General features: G+C 34.9%; 1 pseudogene; it reads left to right on the top strand.

Moving 5' to 3' along the window:
• The first annotated feature begins 2077 nt into the window (after positions 1 to 2077).
• Positions 2078 to 2511, top strand: LOC116115934 (annotated as a pseudogene).
• Positions 2512 to 13674: the final 11163 nt, after the last annotated feature.

Genomic DNA, 13674 nt, shown 5'->3' on the forward strand with positions numbered 1-13674 from the left:
AGTTTTGTGAAAAAAGTTAAAAAAAGTTGAATTAGACGGGTATTACGATGTAAGATTTGAAAACTAATAAAAATACCTTTTATATTTATTTATTTATTAAACACTCCTATAATAAAATATTAAAAGTTAACAAAAACACTTTCAATCCACCCAAAAAATACGGACAGTCGGCCACCACCGTTGGAGGGTGGTTGGAGTGGTCGTATCGGCGCATGATCGGTTGGATCTTGTCAGTCGTGCTTCGATATGGCCTTTTCCGGTTAGATTTACGATAGATCTAGTCGGAAAAGATCTGGCCGTAGTTGCTCGTCAATGACGATCAACATATGGTTGGTCGTCGTTAACGACTAGCTACGGCCAAAGATTTAGCTGTCAACGACCAGATCTTTGGCCTTAATCTAGCCTGAAAATGTTAGATTTGTGCACTACCGGTCAGATTCAGCTAGTAGTGCATCGTTTTACCAGATTCCGGCAATAGTGGCCGGAATCTGGTAAATGTGGGTTGTTGGGGGTGTTTTTGTAATTTCTAAAAAAAAATTAAGGGTATTTAATTAAATTAACAAATTTAAAGGGTTTGAAAAAAGTTGAATAATATTGTGAGTTTTTGCAATTTTACTGTTTAACTTTATTAGGAATATTAATAATAGTATTTCAAAAAAAGAACCAAACGGAACCATAATATTTCCAACTGGCATTAATATTATTAGCGTCCATTAATCCAAAAGATACTTCAAAAGTGGACATTATATTTTTAATCAATATTAATCTCGCATTGTCCCTCAATCTACCACTAAAATGAGACATCATTCACTAAAATATTGAAAGCAATGTTATAAAACCCGGCCCAATCGGTTGAACCGAGACTCGGGGTCTTCATCGGGCCAAGTTAGCAATTTTTCTATTCACCGAAAACTGTAGAAATTGAGATGGTGATTGGTGAATAATTGAAGGTCGAGATGTTGAAGCTTTTGGAGAGGAAGGGCTAGTGAGTGTAATAGTGGCGACGGAGGTGATTTTTAATAAGTGAATCAATCGAAAATTGTAAAACTAAATTAGTGACAACAGTGGGTTGTTGTTGTCGATTGGCGAGGCAATCGGGGGAGAGGTGATATGGGTTTTGATCAGGAGGTTGAGGGGAGTGTTTTCGTAGTGATGGCAAATGTTGTCGTTGTTGGAAACAAGTCCTATTTGCCTTGGTTTATTGACACCGACGATGATGTTTAAGGTGTTTTTGCAAGATTTCAAATCTTTAGAGACTTATATGTAATATATAATTTTTAGGGGTGTTTTTTATATTTTAAACGTTTTGACATGATTAAACTGGTTAATTCAGTCAATTCGAACCTGGCCACTTTGCCGAATTTCACCCCGGGTTAGTTATTAAAAGACTGATTGAGAGAAGTTAATTAAATAATATATGGTTGAACATCCAAGCTCCATTTGAAAAAACCTTATGTGATAACATAACACATAAAAATAGGATAACTGTAATCTCAAACTGTCAATCATTAAATGATAAATTGAAATGAGATTACAATAAATGATAACGTTTGGGAGTATGAATCTCTATATTCAAGTTACATGTTTATATTTTTAATTAATTTACCCTAATTTTATTTTATTTTTTCATGATGCTTTCCTTTTATAATCTTCAAAACTCATAGTTTAAAATAAAATTATTTCTAAAAACTAAGCCTAATTAGTAGAATCCACAGCTACTAAATATTATATGATATGACCCCAAAGATAAATGAACTTTAGCAAAGTTATTTAACTGTTCACAGTACAGATGTTTATATTTAGGGTTGCTCAAAGTTAAATGTTTTGGTGATTAACTTTAAACAAATCTAAGCCACTAAAAATGATTAGGTGGCACAAGATCCTTGAAAATTTCAGTTCAATTAAAGATTAAAAGAGGATATAAATTCAACAGCATCACACTATCACAATCGTATGCTGTTTCATTTTTTCAGAGCCAACAAAAAAATAAAAATAAAAAGGTTTATTTTTTCTCATATCTTCAACTTCATATTAGGGTTTTCGTGAACTTACACGTACTTTCTTTGTTTTGATCTGCATTCTGCGGTCACGCCATAATTCGTATGTTGTTGGTGGGATATTTTATGAAAAACTTTTTGTTACTTTTATGTTAGGTTAGCTACTTTCTTATATGCTTTGATCCATTTATTATTGTTACTTACTGCATGTAGATCTGATCTTGTTTTTCAAAGAATGTTATCTTTAGGGTTGAATATGTATGGTTGTAATTAATATTTGATTATGCAGGTAAAAGTTGAATAAGATGGATCCGGGTGGAGTGAAGAATGTAACAGTGACAAGAGTGATAGGAAGGACGGGATCAAGAGGACAGGTGACACAAGTGAGAGTTCAATTCATGGATGATAATAAGCGTACTGCCGTACTATTACCAGAAATGTCAAAGGTCCTATCAGGGTTGGCGACGTTCTCACCCTTCTTGAAAGTGAAAGAGAAGCCAGGAGGCTTCGCTAGTTAATCAAACTATTTATAGTTTATTTTTATTAGAGTAAATGACATGTTCCCACCCAAGGTTTAGTGATACTCTAGATTGGTACCCCTGGTTTTATAAATTTCAGATTCTCACCATTAAATGGATATCGTTAGTGACGACATTGGGGCATATCATTCTTTTACTAAATTACCCTTGGACCTTCTCCTTCTTCATCTCCCCTTCTCTTCTTCAGTCTTCACAGCCCATTCCTAACCCACCCAATCCCTAACCAGTAACCACCACCACAGCCGCCTCTTCTTTTTCTTCTACCCATTCTTTTTTTTCTTCCTCTTCTTCTTCTTCTTCTCCTCCTCCTCCTCCTCTCTTTTCTTCTTTTCTTGCTCCTCCTCTCTTTGTTCTTCCCTTTTCTCACTTGTCGGAATAAGCTCCGAGGCGGCTGGATTTGGCCGCCGTAAGGCCATCACACTGTGGCCAGATTTGGATTATCGCTTTTTCCTTCTTCTCTCAACAAAATCTCAGTTTCATTTCTCTCTCCCAGGTGAACTCCCGCGTTTCCAATCTGGGTTTTTACGTGGGTTTGTGGCTGAGTTTGTGGTGGTTTTTGGGTGGGTTTGTGACTGAATTTGTGAGTGATTTGATGTTGGATTTTGGGTGGTTTTGAGGCTGAATTTGTGAGTGATTTGGTGGTGGATTTTGGGTGGGTTTGTGGCTGAATTTGTGAGTGATTTGGTGGTGGTTTTTGGGTGGGTTTGCGGCTGAATTTGTGATTTGTTTGGTGGTGGTTATTGTGTGGGTTTGTGGCTGAATTTGAGTAAGATGGGAGGTGGAGCCTGGAGGCAGAGATGAAGAAGAAATGGGAAGGGAAGAGAGAAAAATACAATTTTAGCCTTTAACGGATAAAATAAAGGAAACGGTATCCATTTAAGGGTGGGAATCTGGAATTTATGAAACCAGGGGTACCAATCAGGATTTCAATAAACCTTGGGTGGGAACATGTGGTTTACTCTTTTTATTAATTCAATCTCACCCTTCTTCGTTTCAATAAATGAATATTCAGATAGTTTGATGAGTTTTTCTACTTTCTCAATTACGTAGAAATGGGACAAAAGATAAAGCCAAAGATTGATGTTTAGTTGAGATAATTAGATACGGTTCAAAACAGGATTTTTATTTATAATTTAAAATTCTGAATATCCACTATTTGAATATATTTGTTACATTTAACAATTTTTACAACTTTCTCTCACAAATGCTAACTTGGTTAGGAGCACTTATTATTGGACAAGTGACACCCATTGTAAATTGATTAATTATAAATAAAAACGTTACGTTTGTGAGAGAAAATTTGTTAAAATAGTATGTGAGTGTAGTATTATTATTTAATCCTTAAGTTCCTCTCGCCAGATGTCACTACGAATTAACTTTTGTAAAATATAAGGGATTAACTCGAAATTGGTCAAGAGCACCCATTATTGGGCTAGTGAAATCCACTGTGAATTGATTAATTACCAGCTACACGTTCATGTTTCTGAAAGAAAATTTGTTGAAAGAGTATGCGAGTGTAGTATTTTTGTTTAATCCTTAAGTTCCTCTCACCAGATGTCACTACAAATTAACTTTTGTGAAATATAAGGAACTAAAATGTTATTTTTCCGAACCAAATGTACGTCACCAAATCGCCATCGACTTCCTAAAATCTTCCAAACGCCAAACCCCTGACATCATCATCATTTAATCTCCACCCTTCGTTTTAATCCCTCCAGCTCCCTCATCAACACCCCCCCTCCCCTTTCAAATTCCACCGACGAGAATCGCTTCCTTTAAGGCCTTCTTCCCACGTGACCTCCGTCTCCCAACCTTACTCTATCTCTGAGAAAATCAGGCGCCTTTGGAAAAACTTCCGTATTACTTCCTTTATACGAATTTCTCGTAGCCGAAACGTTTCTGCTTTAACTTTACACCACCGAAACTTTTTCGAGCTTTCCAAGAAACTTTGGGCAGGCTCCTGAGTATCTACCCAATTCTGCTTTCGGTAAAAACGCTAGAAAGTGTGGTTTGAATTTGGAAGCTTTAAGCTCGAAAGATTTCGTTAATGAAGTGGATGTGAGTTGTGATTTTGGAGGTGTTTGATGAGTCTCTGAAAGGCTTTTGTTTGAGTTGGTGGTGGCACATTTAGTGGCGGTAGTTTGGATTGGGTTGAAGAAGAGATTTGAGGGAGAGTGAAATAATGTATCAGTAAACGGATCCACGACATCAGAATCATGAATGTACTTCGTCAAAGAATTCAATATTTAATCTCCACATCACTCAACACCTCCAAATTCATTCACGTCTTCCCAGACCCGAAGAGCAACACACTTGTCAATGCTATGTGTGATTCTTTAAGACGAGGCTTGAATTGGGACACACTTACCAAGCAATTCAGTTCTGTTGAGTTAAACCATTCTATTGTTGAGAAAGTCTTGCTGAAGCTAAAGGACCCAGTTGAACTAAATGCGCTCTGGGTTTCTTTTACTGGTCAGCCCAAAGGAAGCACTATCGACAGAACCTTTGGTCTTATTGTGCCACGATTCATGTTTTGGTTAGAACCCAGATGCTCATTGATGCTCGTATGTTGATTAAATCAGTTTTGAAGAAACATGTAGAGGAGGATTCAAGATTCTTGGTTGTGGATTCATTGCTTCGAAGTTTTTGAAGTTTTGCAGTCAAGTTCACTTGTGTTTGATTTAGTTAGTTCAGGCTTATGCTAAAACGAGAATGTTCGAGGTAGCTTTTGATGTTTGTTGCTACTTGGAAGAACATGGGTAAGTTTCAATACTTCGATTCATGTTATTACAAAATCTGATAAAAGTTATCTACTGTGGAGTATCTGCAAAAGAGAAGATACCCGAATGAAGTGACAATGAGAAGTTTGATTAGTGCATTTTGCAAGGAATGGAAGTTGCAAACTTATGTGGACATGTTGAATAGGATTCATGGGAAGAGATGTTCACCTTCAGTGATTGTTAATACCAGATTATAGAAGAGGGAAAAATTGAAGAAGGTGTTGAAGAGAATGTTACAAAAGAACACGATTGTTTTTGTTAAGGTAGAACTTGGGAATTTGGAGTCAGCATTTGAAGAAATGCTTAAGAGAGGATTTAGTGCAAATTGTTTTGTCATTTGTGTATACTATATTTATAGGAGCCTATTGTTGGGAAGCAAATTTCTTGATGCAAGAAATGGAAAACTTGGGTTTGAAGCCTTATGATGAAATTTCATCAGTATATTTTACGCTCTAGTTTGCGTAAACTTGTACCAAATCCTACCTAGCATAGTATTTTCTGTAGTGATTACGCCAAGTTCATCTTCATCCCTTTCTGATTCTGCTCCAAAATTTAATTTTTACATAGTATTTGAACATTGAAATGTGTCACTTTATTTGCATTGAACTCCTCCGATGACCGAGCGGGTTCTTTGTTATAGGATTGCCTTAAAAGTATTGTTGGGCTTTAGATGTAAATGGCACTTTCCATTTATTTGCAGCATTAAAATGCCTTGACGTTTTGTTATTTGACAGCTGAGATATTATTACACCCCTGTCATACTACTATTTTTATGGTGAATACTGAATTCATCTCTAATTCTCCCTCCATAGCCTGATAAAATTTCAAATATTATTTCCTACTTAGACCATGTAATAATAATAATAATATAATAATATCAGTAATTTTTCAACCACATTATTTGTTAATAAATATAGGCAGCTTCAAGGGTGTTCTCTTCTTTTTTCTTATTTTATTTAACTTATAACTTTAGATTATTAGATGGAGATATTTGGGTGGAGAGATCATCTACTTAATCATTAATGTATATTGCAACTGAAATGCATAAATTATATGTATTAATAGAACAAATTTGTTATAATTTCTTCTCAAAAAATAATATTCTTCATTATTTTACTTTGTAATACTTCTTTTATTAAAGAGTAATATAAAGTATTGTGTTAATTTTTCTATTCTCCTGCAATTTACTCAAACACTATTAATTTTCTTTTTATTAGTTTTAATATTGTTATAATGTTTTTTATACAATTTATCATTTTTTTTAATAAAATCTGTATTAAATATTTTTTGAAAAAAAAACCTCATGATAGTTAACAATCCAATAAAACTTTATGTATTTTAACTGAAAATCTAATTCACTGAGAATACCAAATTACCAAAAAGTCTTGCATTTGTTAGGCTGACTTGCCAACTCATGAACACGTGACACAAATCAATGTATATCGAGAATTTCTCTCTCGCACCACCAGATAGTTTCTCAAATGTAAAACTGTTGGGCTAAAAAACAAAAACTTTTTGTACATCACGTAAAGCCAAAAAAGCATTATCCTTTTCAATTATAAATTAATAGAATCGATAATTTACTTTATAATCACTACTAACAGCGCATTCGAAGTAATTAAATAATAATAAGGTAACCAACTTTTTCCCATCCGAGGTTGTCCCAGTCTTAACGATGCTTTTTTAATCACAAAGTTTAATTTTGTTAATACTCAAATCGATTTATAATAAAATTTTTTTTTGTCACCGTTATTGAACTTCGGTTTCTTCTTTACAAATTTTTCTCATTCTAAAACTTGATTTCTGTTGATTTACCAATTACTGCGAAATTAAGATTTTTTTTTTTACCCGATTTGATGATTCCAACGACGAATTTAATTGATCACCACTATTCGATCCAACCTTCATGTACAAAAATTTTATGTGTCTTATCTGATAACTTATCGAACACCCCAATAAAAAAGTAAAATTTATTAAATATTAACATAATATAAATTTTGGATTAAAAAAAAAGGTATTTGAAGGTCAAAGGAAAAAAGTGTTATAAAAACACACCTTGGGTGTAAAAATGTCAGTTACTCTAATAATATATAGAATTGATTAAATATAAATAATAAGTTGGGGTATGTTCACCGCACCTTTTCCTAATCCCCTTAATGAGGGAGAAAAAAGTGTTACCATCGTCCTAAGGTAATAATAAGAATAATTCCGTGGGGCCAAATAGTGATTGTGAATTTGTGATAGAATCAGAGGATTCGGAAGAGTTAATGGAGAGCCAACCTACAATATACTCCCGTGGGCCGTCAACTGGGCTGGCCCCACCACTATTCTCTCGTTTATATCGACAATATCATCTTCCATTGTACCTTCATTTACTCCCAATTTGCAAAATGCCCGACACCATCAGATCAGGTTGATCTGGTCCTAAATGGATGGCTAGCGATAAAAGAAAATGAAATATTTCATAAATTTAAACATTAAATAAAAATATTCGGTCGTAATTTTAGAATATCTTAAACATATAATATTTTTCTTATAAGATTAGGTATATAGGATTTAATTACTCCTCCCTTTTTTTTAAGGACGTTTAAGATCTGCATAATTTTTAGAAAACAAATTCTCTCTCTCTCGTATGACTTTTCACTGAAAATTGCAGTGGAAAATTTTGATTCTCCCGCTGCTCTTCACCTGCATTTGAAAAAGAAAAAGGAGGGAGATAGGGCAGAGGAGAAAGAGAAAGGAGAGCGGAGATGAGGGCAGAGAAAATTGGAATACAAAGGACAGAGGAATTTATCGAAGAAGAAAGAGAAGATGGGGTAGTCAAACATTTATTTTGGCAAAAAAATACTTTCCTAAAACGTCTATTAAAAGAACAGAGAGAGTATATTGTAATTTATTATGAATGCATATGATAAGATGTATTTAAGAGTATGTTGTCTTACTCACTCCCCTACTCACTTCTCTATTCACCTTGTTAAAATGTTAACTTTATCACTTCTTCACTGTGCTTAACAAAGGCGGTAAGAGAAGTGAGTAGGGGAGTAAACAAGGCTAGCATTACTCGTATTTCAATGATAGTTAAATTTGTGTATTGACTAAAAATAATAAAAAACTACTAATAAAGGAAACTTATAAGAACATGAAAATAAAAATAATATAAGATGTTAGTGGAGCATTAAGCTTGTACATCAAGGATAAGATAATGTCATGGTAACAATCTATATTCATTAAAATATAAATATTTTATTTTATGTTAAAGTAGATTATATGATATTATAATACAAGTTGACACATTGATGCTTAGTGGAAAGATTAATTAAATAAAGTAGATATAAAAAGGAATTAACCATGAATGATTGAATGTGAGTTGGGTAATGTAACATTAATTGAGTGGGAAACACCATTTGACTTTGTGAGAAAGAAAGAAGAAAAAAAATTTCCTTTACGTAACCGCGACATTGAAAAAATAATTCTAAAACAAAATTAAAAAGATATATTTTGATTATAACAAAATGAGTTTTCATAGAATATTCATAATAATTGCTTTTGAAAGCGAAAAATTTACATTTAAAATTTTTATATAAAAAAACCCAAAATTAAATGAGAAAAAACCCCTAATTTTGTATAAATAGACTATAAATTTGTTTACAACATAATCCAAATTGAGCACCTTTCAATTTCAGCCTTTATTAATGATTCTACTATTTGTTTTGACATAATTTGATTGATTTCCAACACCTCTGAATTAACATGCTAAACTATAGGATGGCTGAGTGAGCTTAAGAGCAGGACCTATTGATTTACATTTCTTCTAATATAAAATGTGGGAGATTTATTATTTATCCTAATCCTAATCATCAGCATCCATCAATCAAAATTACTGGATAGTGGCATTTACGTTATTTATGTCTTCAATGAGGGTCAACTTGGAAACTAAACAAATACATTAATACCACGTGTCTTTAACACAGTTCTGAGTTCCTCATTTTGTCGTCTCTTCGAAACCCGACCGGACCTCCCTCTATATTTTCTTACTGTGATCTGATCTCTGTTCGACGTAAACACAGTTTCTTTTAAGTAGAGAAACTGTTGTTTCGGTTGAGGGAATTGTTTCTGAAGAGGGAGAGATGACTGATCTTCTCACATGGACGAGAATTCGCTTATCGAGCAAATTCTTAGAGAAGACGAGCTGGAGAACAGCACTACTACTATAAGCCAAATGATTCGCCTGGCAAACGGTGTCGTATCAAGAAATCCTCGAAACCATCGCATACGAGAATTCATCACTGATCGCCGCCCTAATGGTGGTGCCACTACTTCTGATATCTTCCGGTCGATCGAAAAACATCGGAGGATCGTCGACGGAATGGTCGAGGCCCAGAGAGGAAGACGTCGCCGTGATGATCTAAGAGGCATTCTGATGAAGATGAGTAGTGATGTTGGACCTCCCGTTGCCGACGCGGAGGTAAAGAATTAAGCAGAAGAAGCCAAGAAGCCTAAAGTTACGGTGGCGGGGCAGCTGCGAGAATTGACGCCGGTGAACTCGGAGCTTTTTCTCGTTGACATAACTGTGAGTGATGATCTTTTATTTTACTTTATCTTTTAGCAATTTGAAAAGTTTCGGTTTGTGAGTTTTATGTTTTGCATGGCTTGTGAAAACATTGATTTAATGTTGTTGAAATGAATATTGAGTAGGCTTTGTATGAGAAACAGCAGAGATATACAGCTGATGCGATTCGCGGATTACTTGGTCGTGCGTTTGCATCTGTGAGTTCGTCTCAGTTTGGTTGAAGACGTTCAGAGAGTCCACTGTTGCCAAGATAGTTGATGTGAGTGAGATTTAGATCATTAAAGTTTGAAATGTGATGAGCTTTCATGAAAATTTTATCTCAGTGTTTCATATTTTTTGTGCATGCAATGATTTACAAGTTAAAATGGAAGCAATTGCATCAATTTCATTTCAATACGCGAGATGCAATCAATTTTCTGGTTTCAAGTAAATGATATGAAGATAATGAAATGATCAGTGTTTTCAACATCAATTTTCTGGTTTAAGTAAACGATATGAGATAATGAATGTATCGTTGTTCACCATCAATTATTGTTTTTGAGTTAAATTCTGATTATCAATATTTTAACATCTAAGATGTCAATCATGCTATGTAATTTTTTTTTTTTTTTTAAGATATGATTTATTCGATTAGCTTACTAAAAGTCTTATTACCAAAACTTGTGAACAGATCCCTCTTTCTCATTCGCTGAAGATGTTTTAAGACATCAGTTGACTGGCTCAACCAGCGATTTTTGATGCACTTGGTCTTTGTGTTATGGTATTGGACAGCATTCTCGCCGTCCTTGAAGTCATCAAGGAGCTGTTAAGGGTTCTAAAAAGGTTGTTCAACAAGCATCGTCCAAGTCTCAGGTATCTTTTCGCCATGTCACATTTGTATGTTTTATGCGTAATTAATGCTGGTTTGGCCCTAAAGAGATAAATGAGAGGATCTTTGTGGACAGGTTACTATCATGTTGCATATAACCAGTCATTGAGAGAATGTCATGTCTGTGCTGAGCAGAAGACACTTGCTTTTTTTAGTGGCTAGTTGTAATGTAACAGCATCCCGAAAGTCTTTTTCGTGTTTCTCATTTGGATGGAGTAAACATAGAGCGTGACGCTTCCCAAACTCAAGGTCTTAGCGATGCAGTTATACTTACTTTCAATGCACCTCAAAACATGTTTGTGTTTCATTTGATGGAATGGCTGTTATCTGCCTAGCTATTTCAGAGTGTTTCTGGCTTCGACCAAATCTGATACTTTTGCTTTCTATTAGGTCCACATCTATATAGAAGATAGCCCCCCCTTTTTTTTAAAAAAAAAAAAAAAAAACTATATGAAGATGGCCATGTGATGTGGCTCACGGTTGATGTTCATAACTAGCCAGTTCCCTGAAAGGGATCATGATTAATGCAGACTGAAATTTAAAATTATTGTAATTATCTCTTTATCTTTTTTGACAAAAGATTTGCATCCATCTAACTTTTCTTGTTCTTTGAGGTTTGATAATTGCTGAGATCAGCTCTTGCATCTATTTACCAATTGTTGGTGTTATGACAATGGTGATAGATATGGTTCCATTTAATCCCTGCTATTTTTTTTTTTTTCATTGTGGGTTGAATATTGTGCTTTAAGTTTGCCCTCTAGGAGGGAGGACGAGAGCTTTGTTGAAGTATTAAAACCTATGACTCGAACCACAATGAGATCATCTAAAGAGCTAATTGATGGAAAGGTCATTGCAAAAAGGCCAACAATGAAGAAAAAAGTCGGTGGAATAGACTTGAAATCCGAGCCTGACTCTAACTTATAGCTTTTGATGGTGATTTGACAACTTGTTCTGAATGTGTACATGTCTTACATCATCAGTGATATGAAAATGGACTAATGCGGAGTTTATAGATTTGATATTAGTTTTGTATTTTTGATTTCCAGGATGTTTAGACATTGAAGTCACCCCCAAGAATCACTTACTTTGGAAGACTTCTGATGAACTTTGATATAAATTGGCCTTGTTTATATTACCGCGTCATATCACTGTTGGCTGAATAGTATGACAGTTGATTATCTCTATATTAGCCCTGTGTGCTATATTGTTCTATAAGAACCTATAATTAAAAGGATATGATACTCCACGAAAGACACAAGTTAATGAATATTCCAATGTGATTATCCATTTATCTTTTCTCTATCTAGCACGACAGTTGATGCATTTGGACTTTTGTCTATCAATCTGTTAATTATTTTTTTCATGATCCTTGATGTTCAGTTGTAAGATATTTAATTGTAATGAGTCAAATAGATTCATTATAATGGAGCATGTAGGGACAAAATGCTGACAGTACAGGTTCATGTGCGTTAAATATTCAGAATGAATGAGAAGAAAACCGGTCACACATTTGAACGAATGTAGTGTTTAACTTTAATTCAGCAACTGTTTTGAGCTATATAAGCCTACTCCCATTAGACGGCAGAAAAGCAAATTGTATCTTGTTGTTTCCTGCCATCTTCCAAGGTGCGTTTACCTTTTTACTTCATGGAAGAAATCCAAGGGAAATAAATTTAAATGCCATTCTGTTTGGAGGCTCAGAACTTGTTTGACTTTTAAAAATCTGGGATATTGTAAGCCAATTGAATTCTTAGTTTTTAGAAGCAAGAGTTGGGATAGAAGCTTTAATCAATGGTGTCTCGTCCCTTTACATAGGATGTTGTTGATTGACATGAGAATAGTTTCAAAGCTTTACCTCAAGCTAGTAATTTGCATTGATTGCTATTACAGATGTTGCCCTGCCACTTACAGTATATCTGCTGGTCAATTGATAACTAATTTATGATGTGTGCTATGTGGAACTGCAGGTAGCATAATTTGTGGTTTTAGCCATGGTACTGCGACGGAAACCTGATGTATTGGTTAGTTTTATTGCCTATAATGAGGGAAATCCCAAATATCAAGGACAAGATAGCTTCCGTCACCATCTGGATGATATGCAGGTGACTACAGCAATATTGATAGTTGATTTTCCTGCCGCTCTTTTTGGAAGTGAGCTTTTTAACTGGACATTGGAATTTCTGTTTGACTAGGCGCCCAAGGAGATTTGGCTGTAGGGCTGTACATATGGGTGCAGGTTCTCTTGCATGTTGAGTGGCAAGTCAAGTTGTAATCCACAGGCTAGAGACCTGATTTTACAGCTGGTGGAGAGGTTGGACACCATTGAGATGCAACATAGTTTTTTGCATGTTTATACTCTTATGCGATGTTCTAAGACTTTTTTATTGACACAAAACTTTGTTCTGTTTCTTTTAACTTCTGCTCTCATGGGTGAATTCAGAATATATCCTCTCAAAAGCCGCCTATTTTATTAAATGGTGCTTTAGAAAAGGGGAGCGCCTAGTGCCACGTCAGCTCTTGAGATTTTGATGAGAGTCACCTTTCAGCATCATCAGCTGAGTTAAGGTTGGTTCTGTTGTGGAGTATTTGCAGTATATGTGATGGACATGTGTAGAAGTTTAGTTTAATGCAATTTTTTATGTTTTACTTAGGCAACTGAAAGGTTTGAGGCTGTTTATCCAACCCTAAAAGAGGTTCCTTGCTGGTGCTCCTGGTAGCAAAGCCATGAAACAAGTGCAAAGCAGATAATGCAGTTGCATTAAACTGCTGGAGAAGGTAGTGATATCAGACTTTTTCAGTGAGATTACCCTCACTCCTTTTATCTGAAGTAGAAGAGACTTGGTTGATAGATTTGGCATAAGTGATGTGTGATGCTTGTGCAGGAGTTCCTAACCTATCAAGTGAAGCAAGTGACATTTTG

The sequence above is a fragment of the Pistacia vera genome, unplaced genomic scaffold, assembly GCF_008641045.1.
Source record: "Pistacia vera cultivar Batoury unplaced genomic scaffold, PisVer_v2 Contig757, whole genome shotgun sequence".
In the NCBI taxonomy this organism is placed as follows: Eukaryota; Viridiplantae; Streptophyta; class Magnoliopsida; order Sapindales; family Anacardiaceae; genus Pistacia; species Pistacia vera.